Here is a 26,894-nt window from a genome sequence, read left to right on the forward strand (position 1 = left end):
AGGGTGGAGAGAGAGATGGAGGTCTCTCTCTTTTCTTATTTATCGGTGGTGAGGATCTACCAGGTTTTTGCACCTTCCCTACCACAGGTGCACCTGGTAACTTTGTTTCGGGTGGAACTTCCATCAAATCAGGCAAGGACATGGCCTGAGAGAGGTTAGTACTATTGCTGGTAATGGGGGATGAAGTTTGTATAGAAGTGGGCAGTGCCGGAGTTTTAATACACAGTGGCAAAGCCTTGGAAGGCAATATGCTTACCTTGTCACGCAAAACTTCACTATCATTAGATGATGTATTTCTTTTCTTGGAGTTACTGGCAGCACTATGTGGGTTCGATGTCTCATGTGGTATATTTTCTCTTGATTTCATTGCCTTTGCATAGCTGTTTGGTTTTTTCAGTAGTCTTTTGGCATGTCCTACACTAGATTTGATGAGGGCTGCTTCTTCAACCTTATAGATCTCGCAACTCCTGTCAGTGGATTTATGGTTTGAATTGCAGTTCTAACAGCTGGGCTCAAGTGTAGTCTCCATGATAAGGTTTGGAACAGATGCTACACATTTTTTCATTTTTACAAACTTTAGAAGGATGTCCAAATTTGAAATACTTGAAACATTGTAAGGGTTTTTGTTTGAAAGGTCGAACTTTTATTCTTTCATTTTCAATATTGATGTGGAAAGGCACATCAGCATCCTGGAAAGTAAGGATAATCATTGACGTCCCAGGAATCTTGTGCACTTTCCACACTGTTAATGGGCACATGGCTAGTATTTCCTCTTCTGTAAATTCATACAGATCTTTATTGAAGACTACTCCCCTTCCGTAACTAAAGTTTAGGTGGGGTTTGACATCTAACATATCCTCATCACTGCTTGTCTTAAGGTTAGACAGTATAACTGATTGCGTGGATGATTTTGCATGGATTAAGAAGCTATTTTTCCCAAAGCGAGATATATCACCTGGTGCAATGGTTCCTACCTTTTTCTGAATTAGTTTGCTAATTTTAAAATAATTCCCATTACTCCCTTTAGGTTCAGCAACAAGCCACATTGGTGGTTTTGGCTTTCTTTGGGGGAGCATAGTTAAATCGATATCTTTCTCAAACCAGTCAAGCAGGTCTATATACATCCAAACTGTTTGGTATCTTATCACATAGGGCACCCATGACATTTAAGTTATTGATTTTGATATCATTGATGTTACATATTGAGTAGAATGCTTCTTCATGATTATTATAAGTTATCCATGAATGCCATTTTTCATTTTCAAGTTTCATTCTAATTTCTTTTATCACTCCATAGGATCTAAATGCTTTATATATCATATCATAATCAGTATTTATTGGAATTTGGGTAACATGAAGGATTCTTAGTTTCCCTTTGTTACCCGACTTTATTGGTTTTAAAACATTAGTAGAGGGGTCCTTTTTTGTTCCTAGGTCGTCAACAGAATTTTCTTTCATTGAATTAGCAGAGGTCGTCAACAGTGCCGGGGGAGAGTCAGCGTATCCAGGGGATGGTGGGTTCGTTACTTGAAGAATCCATTAGACGAGAGAGAGAGAAAAGGGTTAGTTTGATGTACCTGCTCGAGAATGTTAGGCCATCACGCGTCAGAAAGGAAATTTGCACTCTCCACTATCGGCACAATGAGAGATAGTCCACTCCCTACCCTACCCGAAGGATAGCATCAAAACAGATATAGAGGCACAGGTGTAAGCTGAACCCGCCTGTTAGGACTGAGACCAAGAAACAATGGAATCATCCTTCCCATATTTGTAATGACGGGCTTCAGGCCAAAAGCCGAGAGTCCTATCCCAAGCATTGGATCCCCCTGGATTCCGAAGACCCAACACTTGAGAATAGTTCCGCCAAAAAGGTCCAAACCACCTTCGGGATGGCTGAAATCATCCAATACTCTCACATATAGCTCCTAACCGTGATACCTCCTCCCACTCATCAAAGCAGGCAGCAATAAAGGATGTATGAACATCCCCGCCAGGCCTACAATGGATGTAGAAACATCCAAGCCATAGGAGGAAAAAAAAAAATAAATAAAAAAAATAAAAATTAATAAATATATATATATATGTACATAATGTATACACATATATGAGGGAAATTTTTCTCAGAGTTTGGAAAGCAAGACGAAAGAAAGTTTATGAAATTAGGATAAGGTCGACGTAATATTGAGTAAAAGAAAAAGGTGAAGGAGAGAAATTTAGATTCAAACTGGGGGAGCAATTTCCCCAAGTTCGAGAGCCCTCTTGCCCATCACCAAGTTTCAGCACGGGAATGAAATGCCGTGCTGAAGCTCAATGACTTCATCAAGGCATTCTCTCATTAAGAGGGAGTCTCCTTTGAACAACCCTCTAGATCTTAGGGGTTTTCCGAAATACTGGAGGCAGCTAGACCTAAAGCTTGATGGTTTAAAATAGAGCGTTCGTGATCCTGACACAGGAAAACGGACTGATGACATGCTTCCAGCATGCACCCAGCATGGTCCCAGCATGAGTCCAGTATGGTTCCAGCCTGCTGTATATGCTCAACATGTCGTGAGAGAGAGAGTCAAGATCTAGACCTCCTCCCAAAACGCATCCAGATCAGTGGCAAGAAACCGATATTGAAGCTAGGCTTGCTGAAAAGAGGCATCAACAACATGAACCTCATGCTGTGAAGTTAAGACCTGATCGTGTGTACCAACAAATGTTCAACACACTTAAAGCCAAAGGTTGACGTGAGGAAGCGTTAGCTGCGAGGCCAGAGAGACGTGAAGTAGAGACAACAGTCTGTCCATACTGCTGTGAGCAAAAGACTTGACTGTATACGTCTAGTATGCGACTATAATGTCGCATGTGCTTGCATTCCTGTAAGGTACCAGCGTGCTGTATGCATTCACCTGGTTGAGTGGATACAGCGCTCTGTGTGCGTCTCGCCTGTTGTAAATCTACAGCGTGCTGCAAGGAGGCAACAGCATCGTGTCCAGTCAGTGGCGCAAAGGAGCAACTGTTAGTCTATCATGTCGCGGAAAAAACCTGACTGACCTTATCCAGTATATGTCCAGGTTGGCAAATGCATCTAGATTGCTTAGGATTTCAGATTGACCTGTTTGTCGAGAGTTGCCCGCGTGTAGCATGCGTCCGCATGAGTGGTTGTCGTGTGTCCCGCAGACCACGAAGATGGGACAACTTGTTGAAAGGATCAACTTTGACTGTCAGCGTCCAACATACGACCAGACTGGCGTCTGCATCTGTGACTGCGTGTGTCTGCGCTGCTACAAGCATCTGCTTTAACGCTTCCCGTAACACAAGCATATCTCTGCAAGGAAGCGTTGCTGAGCATCGAAGAACTACACTGTTTGATACTAACGGAAAACCATCCCTTTGGTCTATGGTAGTCCTTACTCTTTTAGGAGAAAAATTTTTTTCCCCCCGAGAATCGTAAACGCTAAAAAGAGATGAAATTGACCTCTTTTAGCTCAGACCAAACCTACACTCGTGGGGCAGCGTGTGCGCCACCTCACGCGTGAGCGAAGGCTATAAGAGATCATCAACCGCAATCCCGTGAGCGAATTGGGAGAGTCCTTATGATATTTCTAACGCGCCTTGTGCGCAACCTGAACGTATCCAATGTTGTGAGATACCGTCAACAGTAGTCGTTAAACCCCAGAAGAAAGTATTAGACATTTCCCCAAACTGGGGGAGGAGAAGTGTGAACAGAAGCAAAATGAGCACCTCTCTCGAAGAATTATGTGTCTTACCCGATTTTGGTGCTGACACGTCACCTTTTTTCAACAGAAAAAGTTCCGGCGAACATCAGTTACCGCATCATAAGTTTTTAGAAAGCATATGACTCCTGAAAGGTCTTGGATGTATTGATTGGTGACTACCAAGTCTAGGTTTTGAGTCCTTTGACGAGGACAAACTCTTTCTTCCCTGAATGTGCTTCAGATTCCAGAGGAAGAGCCAGGATTATAGGAGAATTGTCTGACTTCCCTTCTCTCGTGGAAGAAAAAACACACTCGACTGCTTCCCGTTTAAGCATCGCAACACACCTGCTGCGAGGGTAAGTTCTGTTCGCGTGCATACATGACGAGTAACTTCCTAGTCTAGTAGACAGGGAGAACGTAGAACGTCATCCTCATCAGGGAACTGCATCCTATTACGCAGAAAAAAGTTATAAGATCCATGATACCATAGCGATGACGAACTGATCGCTTCAAGACATTCCAACTTGGCTCTTTTCAAGATACTATGTCACATGGTTGTGACGTCATAGTTCGACAATCGTAGGCGAAGAAAAGAGCTTCACTTCATCATTCCAAAGCGGAGAGGGAACGTCTTGGACTACATCAATAGGATCGCTCGGCGGAACATGCGTTTAACGCACAAGGTCCGCAATGTACCTCAGCCTACCGACCTTATTTCTCCCCGGGGTTGGAACGTAAGGAAGAGGTGTAAGGCTAGGAGTAAGACGAACACGAACAAACACCTCCTCCCGTGCACTGTGCTATGTTTATGAGTCACTAAACAAGAGTGTTTTAAAACATGCTACATTAAATCATAAAAGATCTGCCCGTGGTGGGTGATATACTATTACACTCTATTCTCATAAAGGCCTTAATGCACTTCCTGCTGTTGCAGCTGCAGGCGCTGCATCAACCTCTACAGTAAGGTTCGCTATTTCTCTGAGAAAGATTTAATGTTAATTCATCTATTTATTTATTTTCTTATTAACTTACTGAGCCATCTTTCCCTATAGGAGCCCCTTGAGTTAAAGCATCTTGCTTTCTCAACTAGGGTTGTAGCCTGGCTAGTAATAAAAAAAATGAATAGACACCATCAACTCAACTAGCGAAAACTCTGAAGACGAAACGAGGAGCAGCAGGTGTAAAATAAAAGGGAAACTTCTGAAAAATTCTCATGAGTTTCTAAAAGTTATTCCCTTCCTCCTACAATACTCTATCCTAGGAAGAAAAGTCTTGATTTTTAGGAATCCACTCCTTAGGATTCTGAATTCAGACCTCAATGCTTAGAGGTTTTAATTCTAGTTCTCTCAACCAAGAGTTAGCCCAGCAGGCCTTGGTCCGAGAATATAATATCTTTCTAGTTAAGATTTATTTCTTAATATAGCGCCTGGAGCAAGAATAACCCAACGCTAGACGATCATGGTTAGGTAGACATCAAAGTCTATTGTCATAGGTAGCGAAGCGTCCACACTGACGCTGAAGCGTCCACACTGGTGCTGAAGCGTCCACACTGACGCTGAAGCGCCTACACTGGCGCTGAAGCGTCCACACTGACGCTCCGTTCCGTTGACGTTCCGCTTCCGTTGCCGCACCGTTCCGCTGACACTTCGCCAGCTCTGCTGTCTGTCATGTCGCTTGGTAGCATGATCTGCTGCCTGGCGAATGTCGGCGCGGCTGAACAGACTGACACTAAGCGCTATGAACGGTCGGTTTGCGTTGAGCAGGTAATCGAAGTGATGCATCCACTTCCTCGAACCGTTGAACATTGCGGCTGGTAGGCCACCTGTGCGACAACGAGTCATCACCGTTAAAGACACGTCGCCTGTGCGACCGTGTCAAGACTGGAATCGTGACACCCAACCGAACTGTCAACGGCAGGCTGATAAGACTACATAAACGAAGATAATTGCTGTTTCACGCCTAACAGCAAAGATCAGAATCAACCTCAGGTGAAATGTATTCAGCATTATCTTCGTCGATCCCTAGCGCTTGCTACTGTCGGGAGACGACACCCATCAGGTGGAGGCGGCGGCACTAAGTCTGCGCCGTATGAATCGTAAATACACAGAACGAATCTAATTTTGTTTTCAGCTTTGCGCCTGAAGCGCGCATATAATGTTTGAAAACACTAATACCTCGCTTTATCTATAGCGAGGGTGAGTGTTCTGGGGATTGACAGAAAACGCTCGAGAGGACTTCTGTTCAGGTCTTAAAAGACTGTAACACCTGGCTACCCTCTCGATTCCTTTCGCCGTTCGACTTAACTTCTTCCCTGGGTCTGAGAGCTTGACAGAGATCTAAGGCTAGGCTCACAACAGGTCCGAATAGAAGCACTCTCCACTGAATAAAATTCACTGCATAATTTAGCACTAAAAAATTTGCATTTTACTCTTTGGTAAAAAGATAGTTTCACAATTATTTGAAAACCAAAGTATACGTTCTCTCAAACGAAATGAACTCTTAGAGAGAGACTTACAATTCTGTCAATCGTTTGAATGGGAATGAAAAGTCACTGAATCCCATATAAATGCAACCAAATAATAAATATTACCTTAATATCACAAATTTTAAGTAATTTGTATTTTTCCTAACAGTGCTTACCTTGAACTACTTTCTTAGGAGTATCTGGGATCTCCTCCCAACCGACCAAAATTTTGTGTAGTTTACCCTATTCCCGTTTTCTATGCGGGGTAACCTCTGGCGGAGTGATACGCGCCATGAGATGACCCGGGGTCAGAGAGCATGCTTGCTCAGGTCTCGATCTCCCGTAATTTTTTGACAGATAGGTTTCTACAAAGTCCTGTAAGGCACTCAGGGTAGGATGGGCGGGCCATAACCCAAAAATAGTTTGAGGTAAGCACTGTTAGGAAAAATACAAATTACTTAAAATTTGTGATTTGTTCCAACACGGAGTACTTACCTCGAACTACTTTCTTAGGAGATGTATACCTTAGGAGGTGGGAGTGTCCCTCAGGACCCAGAGACCGTGATGAGGAGAGAAAAAGGGGAACCTAGATAGGAGGCTAGGTTCTGCTGACCCCCAAAGGAAAACATGAGAAATAGGGAAAACTACCCAAAAAAACTATCTTATTGTCTAAGTAACTCACCTCTGTAAAAATCCTTGGAGACGTATTCATTCACTGACAGTGTATCCCATGGCAGTTAAAGGATTTTAGGGTCATTTTAGGGAAGGTAATAGGGGATAAAAGGGGGGTAAGGAAGGAACCTGTATCTCTTGGACATACTGCCCGTGGTTTTCCCCGGGGCTACACCTTTAAATCTTTTGGAGCGCGGAAATGACGGGACCGAGAGAGAATCCGTCCAGGGACCTCCTCGAACAATCCTTCAAATTGTGAGCTGTGAAGGTTGACTGACTAGCCCATGTACCTGCCATCAGGATTTGGCCCACTGCCATGTTCTTCTCAAAGGCCAACGAAGTACTTAGCCCTCTGATGTCGTGGGGTCTAGGCTTCCCCGGAAGAGGAACCCCTGCACTACTGTAGGCTCTCATGATCACCTGCCGTAGCCAGAAGGAGATCGTATTCTTGGAGATTGGCTTCTTTACTAGTCCTGAGGAGACGAACAGACTCTTGATTTCGGGTCGAAGTCTGGCTGTCCTCTCTAAGTACTTCCGTACCGCTCTGACAGGGCACAGAAACAAGTCCCTCGGGTTGTCCGAACGAGGGATTGCCGGCACTGAGAATCCTTCAAACCTGGGGTCCCAGACTACTGCTGGATTCTGAGTCTTGGCCATGAAGGATGGTACGAACCTGAAGGTAGCTTCATGCCAGCCCTTCGAGTGTGATACCTCGTACGACAGTCCATGAATCTCCCCTACCCATTTTGCTGATGCCAGCGCTAATAGAAAAACTGTCTTGAGGCTGAGCTCTCTGTCCAAGAGGTTCTGACAGCATCTTCAGGACTCTAGCCACGTCCCACTGGGGCACCCTAACGGCCTGAGGGGGGCACGATTGCTCAAAGCTCTTGATGAGCATCGAGATGTGTCTGGAGGTACCAAGGTCGATGCCCTTCAGGACTTCAGGAGGAAGACTTGGCCCAGGGCAGCCCAGACTCCTTTAATGGCTGGGATGGACATGTTTACCTCGTCCCTGAGATATACCAGGAAGTCCGCTATCTCCGGGATGGAGACCTGCAACGGCTTGATGTTCTTCGAGACGTACCACTTAGTGAAGGTAGCCCATTTTGCCTGGTATACTGCGGCTGACGAACGTCTCAGGTACCCTGACATCCTTGTTGCCGTCTTTGCCGAATATCCTTCCTTCCTCAGGAGACGCTCGATAACCTCCACGCGTGAAGGCAGAGGGACCGAGGGTTTTCGTGGAACCTTTGAAAGTGCGGTTGCCGGAGAAGGTCTGGTCTGTCCGGAAGGGGCCAAGGTGGAAGGCGTGCCAGTTCCTTTAGATCCGCGAACCACTCTCTCTCCGGCCACCAGGGCGCTACCAAAGTCATCCACAGGTTGTCCGCTCGCCTCACCCTGTTGAGGACTTGCCTGAGCATCCCAAGGTTGTCCCAAGGGTGATGGAAGGTGTCCTCGAGCGCCGCTTACGGATCTGGCACAGGAGAACAAAACACGGGGAGCTGTGCATTCAGTCTTGTGGCGAAGAGGTCTATCACTGGCGAGCCCCACTTCTGAATGAGTGTCTTGGCCACTTCCGGGTGCAAGGACCACTCGGACCCTACCACTTGACCCATTCTGCTGAGGCCGTCAGCCAGGACGTTTCTCTTCCCTGGGATGAATCTGGCCGAGATCTTGATCTGCTCTGCTTCGGCCCATTCCTGTAACTCCAACGTGAGGTCACACAGCTCCTTCGATTTCAGTCCTCCTTGCTTCTTTATGTAGGCCACCACCGTGGCGTTGTCACACATCAGTGCCACGGTGTTTCCCCAGAGCCGATGGACGAACTCTAGGCACGTTCTTCGCACTGCCATCATTCTAGCACGTTTATGTGCAGGTTCTTCTCTTCGGCTAACCCTCTTCCTCTTGCTGTGCTGTCGAGGAGATGAGCACCCCAACCCTCCTTGGATGCGTCCGTGAACAGGAGCATCTCCGGAGGGTCGGCTGCGAAGGGCATTCCTTTGAGGGTGTTCGATCTGTCGTGCCACCACTCTAGGACTTCCTTCGTCTCCGGGGACATCGGGACCACATTGTGCAGGGAGTCTATCTGGTTCCAGGTCTCCTTCAGGTTCCATTGTACTCCCCTGAGTTTGAGTCTCCCCTGTGGGACTAGCTTCTCTAACGACACGAGGTGGCCTATCAGTCTTTGCCAGTCCTTGGCTCTCCTGGGCTAGTTCGACAGGAAGGGCCGGTAGATCTGGTCCAAGTTGTCCAGTCTCTCCGCGGAAGGGAAGGCTCTCGCCAACCGTGAGTCCAGGACCATTCCGAGTTAGTTCATCCTGGTGGAGGGTATCAGTTGGGACTTCCCCAGGTTGATGATGATACCCAGGATGTGGCAGAACTGCAGGAACTTCGCGCCTTGCTCCCTCAGTACTTCCCCTACGGCTGAAAGCAACAACCAGTCGTCCAGGTACCGAATCAGGCGGATACCGTGTTCGTGTGCCCAGGCTGAGACTGTTGCGAAAACCCTCGTGAAGACCTGAGGGGCTGTGGACAGACCGTAGCAGAGGGTCTTGAACTGCAACGTTTGGGTACCCCATTTTACCCTTAGGTACTTCCTGCTGGAGGGGTGAACAGGGATTTGGAAGTATGCATCCTTGAGGTCTATGGACATCATGAAGTCTCCCTCCCTCAAGGCCGCTAGGACCGACTTAGGAGTGTCCATCTTGAAGTCTGTCTAGCACACGAACCTGTTGAGGGGTGAGAGGTCTATGACTGGTCTCCAGAACTGTTACGGTCCATGGATGTGCTCCGTGGTCTCGCCATGCTTGCCAAGAACGTTTGAGGCATCCCCTCACCTGAGGCTTCGGCTGGAGTAGGGGGCCTCTCTCCCTAACCCCTTCGAGAGGCGCGGCCTGAACGACCTCTTCTGGCGGCCGAATAGGAAGGCCTGAAGGCTGACTGCGCAGCAAGCGTTCCTCTACAGGGGGGCTGCGAAGGCTGAGGCCAGGCCGTAGTAGGGGTCTCTCTCCTGGGCTGGCTAGGTGAGGAGCGAGGAGGGAGAGAGACGTCGGAGGGTGCCCTTCTATGGGCAGGTCTTCTCACTGGAGGGGGTCTGGGTTCTCCCGCATCCTTTAGCTTCCTGACCCTCTCTACCGTCTCCTCTACTGCCTTCAGGGGGAACACTGAGTCGTCCCACAGGGGTAGGCTCCTCAGGGACCTCGCTTCTCTGTCCAGGAGCCTCCTGACGAGCTTGTTGAGCACACTGTCCCTCTTCCGCAGTATCCAATTGGCGGCCTGCGCGATGGACTGGTAGGAGAGGAACTTTACGGCCTTACCTCCCAAGCTAATCAGCTCCTTCAGCAAAGCCTGGTTCTCCGGGACTGCGAGGACTGAAACCCCACCAGCGTGGAGGCCCACCAATCTAGCCACAATGATACTTGTACCAGGTCCTTGGCTAGCTCCTCTATCATGGAAGTTTCCGAAGGGGAGAAACATACTAGGGCAGTGGTAGCCCTCTCCTCTGCTGCTCCTTGTCCCAGGATGGCGACTGCTGGCTCCACCGTACAGGGATCCGCGCAGTGTCCTTCGGGAAGGTAGAATCGGCTCTGGGGCTTTAGGCCCTGGAGAAGTTTGGAGGCGCTCTGGCTCTTGGGAGCTTCTGCGTGGTTGGCCACGATCCCGTCAACGTGCGCCATACCCAGCCTAACATCCCTAGCCAAAGGAAGGGCTAGTGAGGGCCTCTGTTGCACAGGTGCATCCACCAGCCTGCTGAGGCTCGAGAGCCACACTTCGTCAGTGGAGGGCTCAGGTTTGTCCAGCCTGTGGTGACGTCTAATGAGGCCTATCACTCTCCTGTAGGCTGAAACTTCCGCTGCCGAACCTTCTACGCCGTCATCTACATTCTCGTGACGGAGGACCTCCGACGGGGACGAGGCATCTTCCTGGAGTGGTCCAGTCTCGGCGGTTCAGGGTGTAGGATGGGCATCGCTGCAGGGACGGAGGCCTCCGTCCTGGACTTCTCTCTTCTTCCGGAGGACCAGGGGTCTGCGGGCTTGCTCGTAGAAGGAAGGAGTCTCTCTCGTTCCGGACGACTCATTGTTGATTTTGAGGCAGGGACGTGGCTGCCAGACCGAAGGGGTGACTCTCTCCGCTGGGCGGATGGAGTCGGAACCTTCGCGGACTTATGCCTGTCCCTTGGGGCCTGAAGAGACGACTCCCTCCGTTGATCATACCTACTGCTGGGGACGTACCTCACTGGCGAGCGGGCCTTAGGGAGCCAGCCCGAGGTGCCCGGGACTGCTGACGCCTCCAGGAGTTGGCTACGTGGGATGACGACCTGCACCCATTCTTCCTCCGGGGAGTCGCTTCTCCTATACTTCCTCCTGGGGGATCTAGAGCGCCTACCCACGTGGCGGGATCTGGAACGGGATTGTGAGCGTGACCGTCTCCTGCCGGACCTATCTCGCCGTCTCCTATGGTCCCTCGGGGCTCCGTCTTCCGAGGAGTAGGAGTAGGCCTCTACAGGGAAACCCGAAGACTTGTAGGACCTCACTGAAGGGCATGAGTCGCGCCGCGTTGCTGGTGGGTCCACACGGCGTTCGGTCGGCGATGAAGGCTCCAGGAAGATGGACGGGAACGTAGCTGAAGGCGCTGGAGGGGAGTGGGGGAACTCCTCGCTGGGGAACCAGGTCTCGAACTCCTCTTCCATCCTCAAGGGTGATCTGAAGGGTGTCTTCGGAGGCGCCCACGCGAGGGGGTCTGACTGCGGCGAGTCTTCCTTCTCGGCGGTACCCTCGGCTGCGGACACACCTGAAATACATGCCCAAGAGGCGGGAAAAGAGGCTGCAGCAGTTTTTCCCCACATAGGATCGTCCAACGAGACGGGCCCTGCTTGCACCAGGGCTCCGTCCCCCGAACAAACTCCCATCCCTCCTTCAGGCCCCCCACTTGCCTGGATCGACGACACAATCCCACTATCAGGTAAATCAGACTCCTGGAGATGGGCCACAGGCCTCTTCCCTGCAACTGACTTACCTCGTCCCCTACTCTGGGTAGGGGAAGGCAGCAGAGAGAGACTGTCCGAAGAAACGCCAGGCGAAGCAAGAGGCGAAGAGACACTCTGTTTCCTAGGCGATCTCCTAGAGGACTTCTTTTTCTTGGTGCCGTAGCGCACCCACTGCACCTTGTTCCAGGACACGCACTCCGGACACGCGGCTGTAGGGGAACACACACTGCCCCTACACGAAGAACACAAGGAGTGCGGGTCAACTTCAGGTTTTGAGAGGAAGGCGCCACACGATTTTCCGGCCATAGGCCCAGGGCAATGACAGGGATGCTCCATAACGCACTAGTAAGGCACCGCGAGACACAGGAACACAGAGGGAAAAGGATAAGGAAGAGCACAAAGGGACCACGTGGGAACCGCATGGGACACAAAGGGCGCACTGGGTAAAAGAGAGCGTCGGGATGTTATCCGCGACGCGACCAGAAACTTACTGGAGATCGAGATCTGAACAAGCATGCTCTCAGACCCGGGTCGTCTCATGGCGTGTATCACTCCGCCAGAGGTTCCCCGCATAGAAAACGGGAGTAGGGTAAGCTACACAAAATTCGGGTCGGTTGGGAGGAGATCCCAGATACTCCTAAGAAAGTAGTTCGAGGTAAGTACTCCGTGTTGGAACAAAGATATATTTATAAATCAAAATAAACCCTTAAATTAAGGAATTCCAATAAAAGACGAATCATCACTCGTATTCATTGGAACATTTACACTTACTATACGAACAATTTTAGTATTCCAAAAACCACTAAGGAAACAACGATACATAGAATCATGCGCTACATCGATTGTAACGAATACTGCATCGTATAAACATTAACTGAACTTTAACTTCCTTTGATCTCTGACTAAGGAAAAATACTCAAAGGACCGATGAAATGCAAAATAAAATGTTCCTTTCATATAGTACAACTTATAAACTTGAGTTGTAAGAAGAATGTACTATTCATAAAAATCGCTATAAAATATTGTAATATTGTAACGATACTGACAACTGCGTAACAAAAATGAACTGAACACTAGTTAATCTTTGCAAACAGATCGAAGATTATCTAAAGAAAAAATATTAAAAGGATAAAATTTTCTCGAAATAATAATCCTTTAATTTAATTTATAACTTAATACTTCAAAAGAAAAGATTCAGTTATCATTCCTTGTAAAAAACAAGACAGACTTTTAGCCTACGGAAGAGGCTGTGACGTCATCAATGGACGAAATGTTTACATCCCGCCCTAATGCTTTAGTGAGGTTTAAAATAGGTTGAAAAACCTTCTAAATCTACCTTTTAAGTTATAAATACGTGATCACAGATCAAATAAAACAAATAAGCGAAAGCCCAAACTCAAAAAACGTTAGTACATCACCAAATAACGTCCAAACAGAATAAGAAAACGAGAGAGAATTTTCAATAGTACAGCCAGCTATGGCGGCAGAGAAAATCTGAAGTGGTTTGGTATAGTTCTACCTGTAGTACCGCGAGGGCGCTAGTGTACACCTGGCATATCTGCGATAAGCCGCGCGAGATTTTGAATTTCCTGCCGGGCGTCCAGGGACTTTAGCCATTCTTATATAACCAGCGGGTAAGTTTTATATTTAAAAAGCAAAGTTAATGTTAATGGAGTTCTATCAAATGAATTTCCAGTGAACATTGGAATACTTCAAGGGAATATGTTGTCACCTATGTTGTTTATCCTTCGCATGGATTTTGTAATGCGTAGAATAATAATCGGAGATGGTTGAGTAGGATTGGACTGGATTGGTGATAGGAAATTAGCAGACCTAGACTATGTTGATGAGGCTGTCCTTATTAGCAGAACACCACAGGATTTGCAATGCTTACTTATCAGAATGCAAGAAATATCACACAAGGTTGGGCTGAAGATAAATATAAAAAAGACAGAGCTGATGAGAATGGAGTATGCAGTGGAAGATGAAATATCATTGGAAGGAAAAAGATTAGTTCACCAAACATTCAGCTGGGCTCAACAAGGCACAAGAAGAGTTGGAAGCTCCAGGCCTACATGGCTGAGGACTATGAAGCGTGAAGTAGATGATAAATGGAGAAGTATTGAATTAAAAGCTAAAGTTAGAGAAGACTGGCGAAATTTAACTGAGGGCCTTTGCATCAATAGGCGTGGGAGGAAATGATGATGATAATGATGAAGTATTCTGTGGATATGACATTGTCGACTGTACAGGATGCACACAGCTTGTCTTGAATGGTCCAAAACAATATTCAACATCTGAAACCAGAAGTTAAGACTACACTCCTAGGATTTCTGGTCGTTACGGAGACCATATCATTCCAAACAGTTTTAAACCTTCTTCCTCTATGGGGGTATGGAGACCATAGCCACTGCTGGCCTTTTTGTAAGTTTTTCCACTCTTTTCCTAACTAGGTCTGGGTTTCCCTATAAACCTTCTGTAGGCCTTCATTCTTAACTAAACTGTTTGAAATTGTACTACCTTGATACACTTTCAGCAAAAAAATATTGACAATACTGTACTACTTACAGAAGAGGATTAACAATCATACCATTGCTAAACATGTGAAGAACATTTCCCACGAGACTAAACTAGAATAGTGTGCTCGAGTGTACCCTCAACCAGTTTTTTTAAAACTCATGCTTTGGCTCACTCCTCCCAGCACTTACCGAATCGTCATTTGCCGAATATGGAAACAACAAATGTGATACACAATAAGGAAGATGGCCTTTGTCAGAAAATTAAACTTTTTATATATATATTTTACCATTGATCATAACAGTCTTCACATGGTTGTGAAGATCAAGGGATATCAACCCTGACTTTGACATCAGATGAGTTGGGAGTCCAGGAGTAAGCATCTTCACCTCTTCCGTTGGCGGTACTAACTGGTTGAGATAGTCTTTCGACGACAGGCTGAACTGGTCCACCAGTTCGTCTTCGTACATGCAGTACAGTTTGCGAGACTCGAACTCACTCTTGTCACTGCCGTACCTGGAAAGTAGAATATTCAATGAAAATTTCCTTCAGAGAACATAGCTAATTAAGTATTGCACGATGGAGAAATCAGAGGTTGTAATTAGAAGTTGTAGAGTGGAAAAGAATAAGAAAAAGTACAAGGTCACTTAAGTTGTAGAGTGGATAAAGATAAGAAAAAGTACAGTAAGGTAAATGAAAATACAAGGTCATTTAAAATTTGCATTTTTCAAAAAACAAAATTGTCAAAAGTGTGTCTGGAAGCTAATAGTCAAATTAGAGTCTAGATGCTAAAAATCAAATGAGTATCTAGAGGTTTATCAAACTGCACGATGGAGAAATAAGACATTGTAATCAGAAGTTGTAGAGTGGATAAGGATAAGAAAAAGTACATCATGGTAAATGAAAATACAAGTTCATTTAAAATTTGCATTTTTCAAAAAACAAAATTGTCAAAAGTGTGCCTGGAAGCTATTAGTCAAATTAGAGTCTAGACGCTAGAAATCAAATGAGCGCCTAAAGGTTTATCAATACAATTTCTCTTTCACATACAGACCACAATCATAATTTCCAAATGTCCACACACACACTGTAGTTTTTGTCTGGCAGAGAGAACATTAATAATCGCGTGAACATGTCCCACTTTCATGTACAGTATTCTACGAATGAATTTGCAGGATTAACAAGCCTGCTAGGAGATAATACAGAATACTATAAGAGTTTTGTGTCTGTATTATTATTAGTAAAAATGTGGAGATATATCAGTCCAATGAGTTGAACTCTACTCTTATATAAATGGCCTGAATTATATATAAATATATTGGATCTAATAAATAAAAAAAGAAATAATAAGATGTGAATCTGTGATAAACAGAAATTAAATTTTATCTATAAAACCTATGCTTCTTATATACTTTAAAATCTTGAAAACAGAGAAACTCACAAAATCAGATAAAATGCTCAACAAACTTTTCTTCACAAAACATAAATATTTTTGTCCTCTACAAACTTTACAGTTGCAAAAATATGTAAAATTGATAAATTTGTAGATAATTTGTAACTAATACAAACTCGGAGTTATTTATCATGGATATTCTTTCGGCAAAGCTGAAAGGTAGCCAATTAGACTATTGTTGCGAGGTAGCAACCCTACCCACAGACTGGGTAGAGGGTGGCTAGGGGTACCAGCCACCTGTATATATACTCATAGAGTGAACTAGTCACTTTTTCTCTTTGGCTTATAGAGAGCGGACATCTCTTCTCTCTCCTCAAGGTTGCCATAGACATTAACGAACATTGTTATTTTGCGCTCATTTTATGCTGACTTTCTCTTTCTAGGTATGATTGTGCTTCATAATGGCTTCATTGCAAAATCATTACTTACTTATATGGCCTGAATCGCTACACTGTATAGGATAGCGGCTCAAAACAGATTCGATTGGCAAGTTGCATATGAAGGCAAACCCTAAAAGATAAACCAGAGGGCTTACTATTACGTAAATGTTATCTCGCTCGGTGAATGGAGAAGTTTGCCATACAGACCTAGACGTTGGTAATTCCTGAAAATAAATCCTCTTAATATCATTAGAGGGACGACACTAAAGAGGAAGAGGAAAATATTCCCTCTGTGTCCTCTGTTGATGGTAAGACCTGCCTGGCTACTACCACTACTCCCAAAGGTAATAAATACAATATTCATTCATAAGTCACATCTCAAAGGTATAAATTAGCAAATGAGGATTGGCCTCTTAGAGGTACCAGCAATGGAAATAGCATTTATATTGAAGTTTCATCAACAAACTACAGATTACTAGGAAAGGTGTGATCTGGTTGTCTAGAAATCTTAACACTCGTCACGTTACTATCGGCTGCACTGGTCTAAACCAAAAGAATAACTTGCCCTTCTAGAACTTGACTCTTAGACTGACTCATTATAATTATTATTATTATTAGCTAAGCTACAACCCTAGTTGGAAAAGCAAGATGCTATAAGCCAAAGGGCTCCAACAAGGAAAAAATAGCCCAATGAAGAGAGGAAATAAGGAAATAAACAAACGATCTGAGAAATAATGAACAATCAAAATAAAATATTCTAAAAACAGTAACAACATCAAAACAGATGTTTCATATATATGCTATAAAAAGACTTATGTCAGCCTCTTCAATATAAAAGCATTTGCTGCATACTTGAACTTCTGAAGTTCAATCGATTCAACTAACCGAATTAAATGCATGACTAGTATTACAAACAGGATGGAACTGTCCAGGAAGATCTTAATGTAAAGGGCGATAAGAATTATAAAAAATCTTATACAAAATGCATAACAAACTAATTGAACGATGGTGCCAGAGATTAATATCTGGATCAGGAATAAGAAACCTAATAGACCGTAAGTTCCTGTCCAACAAATTAAGATGAGAATCTGCAGCTGAAGATCAGACAGAATAATAATCGAAACAAGGTAGAATAAAAGAATTAAAACATTTCTTCTGAATTGATTGAACAACAAATATCTTAAAAGACTTTCTCACTAAGCCAATTTTTGTGCAATGGAAGAAGACACAGACCTAATGTGTTTCTCAAAAGTAAATTTTCAGTCAAGAATTACACTTTAAAAGTTATACAGAGATAAAGAAACATTATCAGATCCGAATGTTGAGGAGCCACTGTCCTTGACCTACGTACCATTATACTTTGAGTTTTGTTAGGATTCAACTTCATGTCCCCATAATTTGCACCATGCACAAATTTTAGCTAGATATCTATTAAGGGATTCAACAAGCCCAGATCTACATTCAGAAGATGGAATTGATCTAAAGAGACTAGCATCATCTGCATATACAACTAGTTTGTTTTCTAGGTCAAACCACATGTCATGTGTATATAGTATGAAAAGTAATGGGCCAAGAACACTACCCTGAGGAACATCAGATATCACATTCCTATACTCACTATGGTGCCCATCAACAACGCTTAGTGATCTTTTGCTTAAAAATTCCATAATAATGCTAAAAGACAACCCACCCACTCCCAACTGTTAGAGTTTGAAAACAAGGGCCTCACGATTGACATGGTCAAAGGCAGCACTAAAATCAAGGCCAATCATACGAACTTCCTGACCACAATCAAGGGATTTCTGTACAGCATTGGAGATTGTAAGAAGGGCATCACGTGCTCCAAGGACTTTACACACCAAAATGATATTTTCATTATAAAATAAATTTTTGAACATACTTACCCGGTAGTTATATATACAGTGAGCCCTCGCTACTTCGCGGTTCGACCATCACGGATTCACCACTTCGCGGAATTTTTTTCATAACCCATATATATATATATATATATATATATATATATATATATATATATATATATATATACATATCGCGAATTTTCCGGAAATTTTGATAATACCGCGATATCTGAAGACCCCAAATACGATATTTCGTTACCTGTAATTCCATTAATACTGTAATTAGTAATATCTGCTCTTACTGATTGTTCATTGAATTACATATGACATATAATTCAGCACAGAAAGAAATAAAACACGAAAAGAGAATGTGATCATACGATAATTAGGTACTGTATACAGTACGTAGTAAAATTAAATCGAACATGAAACGCAAATCAGATGCAGTCATACCATATTAGAATGGTGTAAGGCTGCTGATGGCTACTACTGTACTACAAATGTAATGGATGTGCATCTTTTCCATGAATCTTTTGTATGTATACATACGTAGTACTGCATCCAATAATACTCTTTGTTGCAAAAATCACATCTCAAATAAGCGTACGAGAGAGAGAGAGAGAGAGAGAGAGAGAGAGAGAGAGAGAGAGAGAGAAAGAGACATACTGTATCCTACAACAAAACAAGCGTAAAATAGCGTACGTAAAGCTGTATTATTATTATTATTATTATTATTGTTATCATTATTATTGTTGTTATTAAAATTATTATTATTATTATTATTATTATTATTATCATTATTATTATTATCATTATTTATTATTATCATTATTATTATTATTATTACTGTATACGTAGGGTACCGTGTACTTTGAATTGGTAACCGACGTAGCATATAAGACGGGTTGTGATTGGTTCAAGCGCTGATAGATGACGAATCAGAACCCAAGTTTTGTTATCTAGCCTGTGATTGGTGTTTTGCCCGCATCTCCAACCCGCAGCATCTACGTATTCGCGGTCACTTTGTCTCCCGCCGTATTGCTGTGTAGATGTTGTTAAGTTATTGTGAACTTTAATCTGTGCTGTGCGTGACTGTTTTAAGTTGAACTTTTTGTTGAACTTTCTGTTAAACCCTACTGTACAATGCCTCCCAAGCGTTCTGCTTCTACTAAGGCTGGTAGTGAGCCTAAACGCCACCGAAAGATGATGACGATTGCTGAGAAGGTGACGCTTCTCGATATGTTAAAAGACGGTAGAAGTTACGCAGCCGCAGCCCGCCATTTTGGAGTCAACGAATCCACCGTTCGCTATATCAAGAAGGACGAGGCGAACATTAGAAAGACGGCTACCATCACCTTTAGCAGATCAGCGAAGCGAGTCGTTACCACACGTAATAAAACGATCGTACGCATGGTAGGTGCTTTAGCAGTGTGGATTGCCGACTGCCGGAAGAAGAACATAGCCTTGGATACGAACACCATCCGAACAAAGGCTTTGAGCTTGTATGAGAATTTTGCGGCAAAGGAACCTCAAAACGACAATGGCGACCATGCTGAAGAAGATGATGATGTAGATGAACCTCAATCAGGGACATCCACTGATTCCCAGCCTCAGAAACAACGTTTTTCCGCCAGCAAAGGATGGTTCGCGAAGTTTCAGAAACGCTTCGCCCTGAAAAGCGTTTCCCTGCATGGCGAGGCTGCTTCCGCTGACACTGCCGCTGCTGAAACTTACGTGAACCAGACGTTCAAGAATATTATCGCCGAAGGTGGATATAAGCCGGAACAAGTGTTTAATATGGATGAGACCGGCTTGTTTTGGAAGAGAATGCCGTCGCGAACTTTCCTGTTCAAAGAAGAAGCCAAAGCCTCTGGCTTTAAAGCATTCAAGGATCGCGTTACCCTCGTGATGTGTGGCAATGCTGCTGGATTTTTGCTAAAGCCGGGGCTTATTTACAAGTCGAAAAATCCTCGCGCTTTGAAAAATAAGAATAAGAATCTCCTTCCCGTGTACTGGATGCATAATCCAAAAGCATGGATTACGAAGATGCTGACCTCCAACTGGTTCCACCAGTGTTTCATCCCGCAAGTCAGTCAATATCTCTAGAGAAGTGCTTGCCATTCAAGATCCTTCTCCTTATGGATACCGCTGGTGGACACGCAACTGACAGGTCGCGTGAGGGCGTTCAGGTTGAGTTCCTGCCACCCAACACCACGTCATTAATTCAACCGATGGACCAGGGGGTTATCAGGGCGTTCAAAGCCCTCTACACAAAGAATACCTTGGCGGACCTCGTTGCGTGTGTGGATGCTGCCCAAGAAGATGAAGATGAAGATTTTAATTTGAAGGCGTACTGGCGGCAGTACACCATAGCCACGTGCCTGCAGAACATTCGGAAGGCACTGCAAGAAATGAAACCTGCAACCGTGAGTGCGAGCTGGAAGAAGTTGTGGCCCCAGATTGTTTACAACGACGAGGGATTTACTCCGTCTGAAATCCAACACTCTGCAATACGCAAATCTGTGCAGTTGGCTGCGATAATTGGAGGTGACGGGTTTGGCGACGTGACGACTGAAGACGTCGACGAGTTGTTGGACTGCCATTCCCAGCCGCTAACTGACGCAGACCTAGAAGACCTGACGAAATCGGCCAGTGAAGAAGAGAGCGAAACACAGGAAGAGACCCAAGAAAAAGTCGAAGAAACGGCTTAACATTAAAACGGCTTGCCAAGGTCTGCAACCATATAAAGGAGGTGAAAGAAATGTTGCAAGAGTGGGACGAGGATATGGTTCGGTCTATGCAATTCTGCAACAAGATCAATGAAGACATGACTCCCTACAGGATGCTCTTAGAGCGAAAAAAGAAGCAGCGGCAGCGACTTCCGATCACAATGTTCTTCCAGCCTCGCAAAAAAGAGCCAGTTCCTCCTGCTAGTGCGCCTTCGGAAGAAATTGAAGAAGTTTCCCAGGAAGAAGTTGAAGAGGTGTCCCAGGAAAAGACACCTCCGTCTGAAGAGACGTAAAATACTATCATTGGCTGCACAGTAGAAGACATCATCAGCTTCATCATCATCATTTCTACTGTGCAGCAAATTCATCGCCATCATCATTCAAGTTTTTCTTCAACTTCTTTCGTGGTGAGTACAGTAACAATCTTTATTTTTTACTTTAATATTCTAACATTTTAATATTTGTGCTTGTTTTAGTTTAGTACTGTATGCATTAAGTTAAAGGGAAGGTTTTAAAAGTCTGAAATAAAACAATCTCTCTCTCTCTCTCTCTCTCTCTCTCTCTCTCTCTCTCTCTCTCTCTCTCTCTCTCTCTCTCTCGTAAATTGTTTTCCTGCTTTGCTACGTACAGTATGTACTGTATGATTTTATATAGATACGGTAAATAATATTTGTAATAACATATTTTCTAAAAGCTTTTACTGTAATACAATTATTTATCACTTTCATCATGCGCGTTAAATGCCTTCTTTGTTTACTGAGCGTGGTTGTTTACTGAGCGTACTTTATGACGCCGTCATTTCAGGCGGCATCATAAAGAAAAACATTTCATTTGGAAGTCCTAAGAAAAATTAAGTAAAACATTGGTAATAACAAAATCAACATACTGTACTGAATAATCAATATAATCGATGCAAAAACTAACCTATACACAGATGTGTACACTAAATGCGTTTGTTTCTTCATTATGATCAGAGAAACGTAAACAAAATATTGGTTGCCATTTTTTATCGTGCTTTTTGGCGTGTTTAGGAAACGCATGATATAAAATCCCCTTAAAATTTTTGTGCCTGTTTTAGTTTAGGGTACTGTAGTACATGCTTTAAGTGTTCTGTACATTAAAGGGTAGTTTGTTAACAGTACTACGTACAAGGGAAGGTTTTAAAAGTCTGAATATACATGTTAAATAAATAGGTAAATATGGTGTCACTACTTCGCGGATTTTCACCTATCGCGGTCGGGTCTGGAACCTATCTACCGCGATAAACGAGGGTTCACTGTATAGCTATACGTCCCTGACGTCCGGCAGAAATTTCAAAACTCGCGGAAATCGCAGATTGGGTAGCCAGGTGTACCACTTGTGCACATCTAGCGAGATACCTGGAACCATTCCATGATTCCTCAGATCTTCCATGCCTCTAGTCTCTAGAGGGGAGGAGGGTGGGAATTTAATTATATATAACTACTGGGTAAGTATGTTCAAAAATTTATTTTATAATGAAAATATAATTTTTAAACATAAGACTTAGCCGGTAGTTATATATATAGCTGATTAACACCTTTGGTGGAGGGTTAGAGACAGCAAACATTGTTGAAATTTTACTTAAGAGTTAATAAACAAGCTTAAGGGTTTGTACCTGATAAGGAAGCTGACTTCAATGAATTCTTTCATTATGTACGCTTTCCTTATGAGATCCAGCGATCCACCCAGGGGGCTGAAGACCTTTAGGAGCTGTCAAACCGGTCTAAAAACCTCTATGTGACAGGACCTCCTCCAATACCCTTGTTCCGGGGCGCTCTCAAGGAACAAATTGACCACCTGCTAAAGTCAATGATTGTGGAAGACTGTCGCAATCTCCACGAACAACCATAAAAATACAAAAGTTCCAAGAGAAGAAAAGGGTATTAGGATTATGGGAATGTAGTGGTGGATCCTTCCCCCACTACAGCACTCGTTGTTACGAATGGTCCCAGAGTGAAGCAGTCCTCATAAAGAGTCTGGACACGTTTTAAATAATGTGAAGTGAACACAGATTTACTCCTCCAAAAGGTTGTGTCCATAATGCTCTGCAACAATTTATTCTGCCTGAAGGCCATCGAAGTTGCTACAGTTCTAACTTCATGCGCCTGACTTTAAAATGCTTGCGGTCTGCCTTACTGCAATGTGCATGAGTTTCTCTTATTAAGAGCCTGATGAAGAATGAAAGTGCATTCTTCGACCTCTGAAACGAGGGCTTCTAGACCGAGCACCAAAGAGCTTCAGTCTTGCCTCGCAACTTTTTCGTTCAGTCCAGGAAGAACTTCAGGGTTCTTACTGGACACAGGACCCTTCTCCAACTCCTCGCCAACCCTATCCGAAAGGTTCGGAAACTAAAAAGCCATGGGCCAAGGTTGAGAAGAACGTTCATTCTTGGTGAGAAAGCCTAACTGCAATGAGCCGATAGCTTTGTATCTCGAGAAAACCGTTTTCACAAAAAGCATGAATCCCACTGACTCTTTTAGCTGTCGCCAAACTGACTAAAAATAGAGTGTTCATCGTGAGGTCCTTAAATGAAGCTGAATGCAAGGGCTCAAACCTGTCACTCTTAATGAACTTCAGGAGTACAGTATATCCAGATTCCAAGCTGGTGAATCCTAGAACTATTGCTTTGATGTTTCGAACGATTTGAGAAGTTCCTGTAGGTCTTTAATATAGGAAAGGTCCAAGTATTGGCCTGAATACGGTTACTAACATACTCTTGTATCCTTTGATGGAAGAGGATGAAGAAATTATGTTCCTTTGAAGATATAACAGGAAGTCAGTAATCTGAGTTATAGAGGTACTGTACTGGGTGAGGAAACAAAGTTGACTCTGCACCACTCTCGAAAAACGTCCTACTTGGATTGGTAAACCTAGAAGGAAGACGTCCTTCTTGCTCTTGCAATAGCCCTAGCTGCCTCCTTCGAAAAACATCTAGCTCTTGTGAGTTTTCCGATAATCTGAAGACAGTTAGATGAAGAGCTTGGAGATTGTTGATGGTAACTTTCCAAGTAGAGTTATCAGTAGAAGTACTCTTAATGAAAAACTTCTTGGAGTGTTTACCATCCATTCCAGAACCTCTGTGAACCACTCTCTTGAGGGCCAAAAGTGGGCCACTAGAGTCAATCTGGTCCCTTCGTGTGACCCAAACTTTTTTGCATTACTTTGTAATGAATATTGAACGGTGGAAAGCGTACACGTCCACGTCACGAGCTGTTTGACGCTCGACGTCGCGTTCTGCTTGATGCTCGACGTCGCGTCTTGCAGGACGCTCGACGTCACGTCCTGCAGGACGCTCGACGTCACGTTTAAGCTGGACGCTCGACATCACGTCCTGCTGGACGCTCGACATCACGTCCTGCTGGACGCTTGACGTCACGTCCTGCTGGACGCTTGACGTCACGTCCTGCTGGACGCTCGACGTCACGTCCTGCTGGACGCTCGACGTCACGTCCTGCTGGACGCTCGACGTCACGTCCTGCTGGACGCTCGACGTCACGTCCTGCTGGACGCTCGACGTCACGTCCTGCTGGACGCTCGACGTCACGTCCTGCAGGACGCTCGACGTCACGTTTAAGCTGGACGCTCGACATCACGTTTAGCTGGACGCTCGACGTCACGTTAGCTGGACGCTCGACATCACGTTTAAGCTGGACGCTCGACGTCACGTTAGCTGGACGCTCGACGTCATGTTAGCTTGACGCTCGACATCACGTTTAAGCTGGACGCTCGACGTCACGTTAGCTTGACGTTCGACATCACGTCTGGCCGCTTGACTCCTTTTGGTTAAAGCGACTGAAACACGCCATTTAACGATGGAGTTGTAAGGACGTTCGTTGTCAAGAACCTCTCGACTATAAGCCTTACGACGCTTGGCGTCCAGGTGTGAAGCTTTCTGACGCTTAGGGTCCAGGCCTGCTACTCTCTTGATGTCCGCAGGCTGAAAAACTTGCATGAGCAAAGAGAGTTTCTGTTGTAAATTTTGCAGCATATTAAAATTAGGGTTCACTTGTTGTGATACAGGAGACGTCATGTTTACCACAAGTCCGCTTTCTACGCCGTTTAAAGAGCGTGCAGCGTCCTGAAGACAAAACCAGATTGAAGGTGGAGGAGGAGCAAGAACCAAGGTCATGCCAGGCTCAGAAAACTGTCCTGCAACTGGGTGAGTTGGACATTTCTTGACAGTTGCCGACGTCCCAAAAGGACGCTTGGCAGGAGAGCTTTCTTCGGTAGAATGAAAACGCTCAGGACTGCTCTAAAGCCTACACCCAGTACCTTGCGGTGTCATGATAGGACAATAATTGACCGTGTCCATCTTCCTTTTCAGAGGTCTGGAAGCTCGACACCAGCCTCATCTGGGCACTGCGTCATCCGAAGATGATGAAAACAGTTTAACCTCACCTTCCCTATGAGAAGGCTAGCGTCTTGGAAGGTGTCAATAGATATGCTCGTTCCTCGCCTGCTCGGGAGCTAAAACATCTTGTTTCCTTTTGTCTTTCGACATTCCTTCTCATATAACCCCTATCTTCAAAAGTGGATCAAGACTAGAGGCAAGCAATTATAGACCTGTTAGTCTAACATCACATATTATGAAAGTGTATGAGAGGGTAATAAAAAAGTCACGAGTAACTCTAAAAGGAAAATAGAGTTCTTAGAAGAACTAACCCAAATTGAAAAAATAGATATATTAAATATAAGTGAAACATGGTATTCCCAAGAGACTGGCAGTGATGACCAGATAAAGGGTTTCCAAACTTATAGATCAGACAGAAAAAATAGGAATCAAGGGGGAACCGCAATATATGGAAGAGACATAAATCAAGGAAAAGTCTGTGAAAAATACAGCAACACAGAATGTGAATTGATTGCGGTAGAATTTGAATTTGAAAAACTAGTGAATATTGTAGTTTACAGACCCCCAAATACTAAGGAGTTTGACATAATAATAGAAAAAATAGATGATATATGTAGAAACCATAAAGACTGGAATATACTCCTATCCGGAGATTTTAACTTTCCTTTCGTGGATTGGAAAGAACGGATAGAAGAAAGTGGTTGTATGTATACATATAAAAAAAGAGTAATAGTAGCGCAGAAGATAAGAGGCAATTTGAAAAGCTTCAAGATATGCTATTAGAACATAATATGCAACAAATAAACCACATTCCAACAAGAAAGGAAAAGGTCCTAGATCTAGTATTTGTGAATGAGGTGAATCATGTTAAAGAAATAATAGTGTATAACACGGGAATTTCAGACCACAATGTCATAGAATTGATAGTTCATTCCAAAGCAAGTGATCACAGAATTAATAAAAGCACAAAACTTTGGGAAGGATATGGAAAATATAACTTTTACAGTAAGAATATAAAATGGTCAGAAATAAATGAAGAACTGAATAAAGAATGGAGAAATGTATTTATAAGTGATAATATACAGGTAAATACGGACATACTGTACAAAATACTGGAGAAAATTGTTGAAAAATATGTACCGAAAAAAAACAATAAACAAAAGACGTGCATACCAAGAGACAGAAGGATCTTATTTCAGAAAATTAGAAAGTGGAAGAAAAATCTTGCAAAAGAAAAAAATGTGTGGAAAATGAGGGAAATAAAATGTAAGATAGAAAATGCAGAACAAAAGATTATACAGTCGAAAGAAAATGAAAAAAGGGACTTAGAAGAAAGGACACTTCAAAATATAAAAAGAAACCCCAAAGTACTTTACTCCTATGCAAAAAAGATGAATAAGGGGAGATTAGAAATAGGCCCTCTAAGAATTGAAGGATGGCTAACGAATGAAAAAAAGGAAATATGCAACATATTAGCAGAAAAATATAAGAGTGAGTTCACACCAAGAATTGCGAATGAGAATAATGAAACAGAAATGAGAGAAGAAAATGTTGAATATCTAACGGATATAGATATTAATGAAGCAGATATTGTCACGGCTATAAACGAAATTAAAAATGGATCGGCAGCCGGACCAGATGGAGTTCCAGCGATTTTGTTAAAAAAAACTGCAAACACTATCGCGAAGCCGCTTGCAATACTGCTAAGACAAAGTGTAGATATGAGCGAGATATATGTTAAACATAAATTAGCTTATATA

General features: G+C 43.8%; 1 protein-coding gene and 1 pseudogene across 1 annotated transcript in view; both read right to left on the minus strand.

Moving 5' to 3' along the window:
- Nucleotides 1-26,894, minus strand: part of LOC137626435 (uncharacterized) — a 423,533-nt gene that overhangs the window by 284,321 nt on the left and 112,318 nt on the right. The gene's annotated exons all lie outside the window — the stretch shown is intronic.
- The window catches only part of LOC137626902 (DNA-directed RNA polymerase III subunit RPC5-like), a 112,589-nt pseudogene that overhangs the window by 45,735 nt on the left and 39,960 nt on the right, over nucleotides 1-26,894 (minus strand).

This window comes from Palaemon carinicauda, chromosome 34 (genome assembly GCF_036898095.1).
Source record: "Palaemon carinicauda isolate YSFRI2023 chromosome 34, ASM3689809v2, whole genome shotgun sequence".
Taxonomy (NCBI): domain Eukaryota; kingdom Metazoa; phylum Arthropoda; class Malacostraca; order Decapoda; family Palaemonidae; genus Palaemon; species Palaemon carinicauda.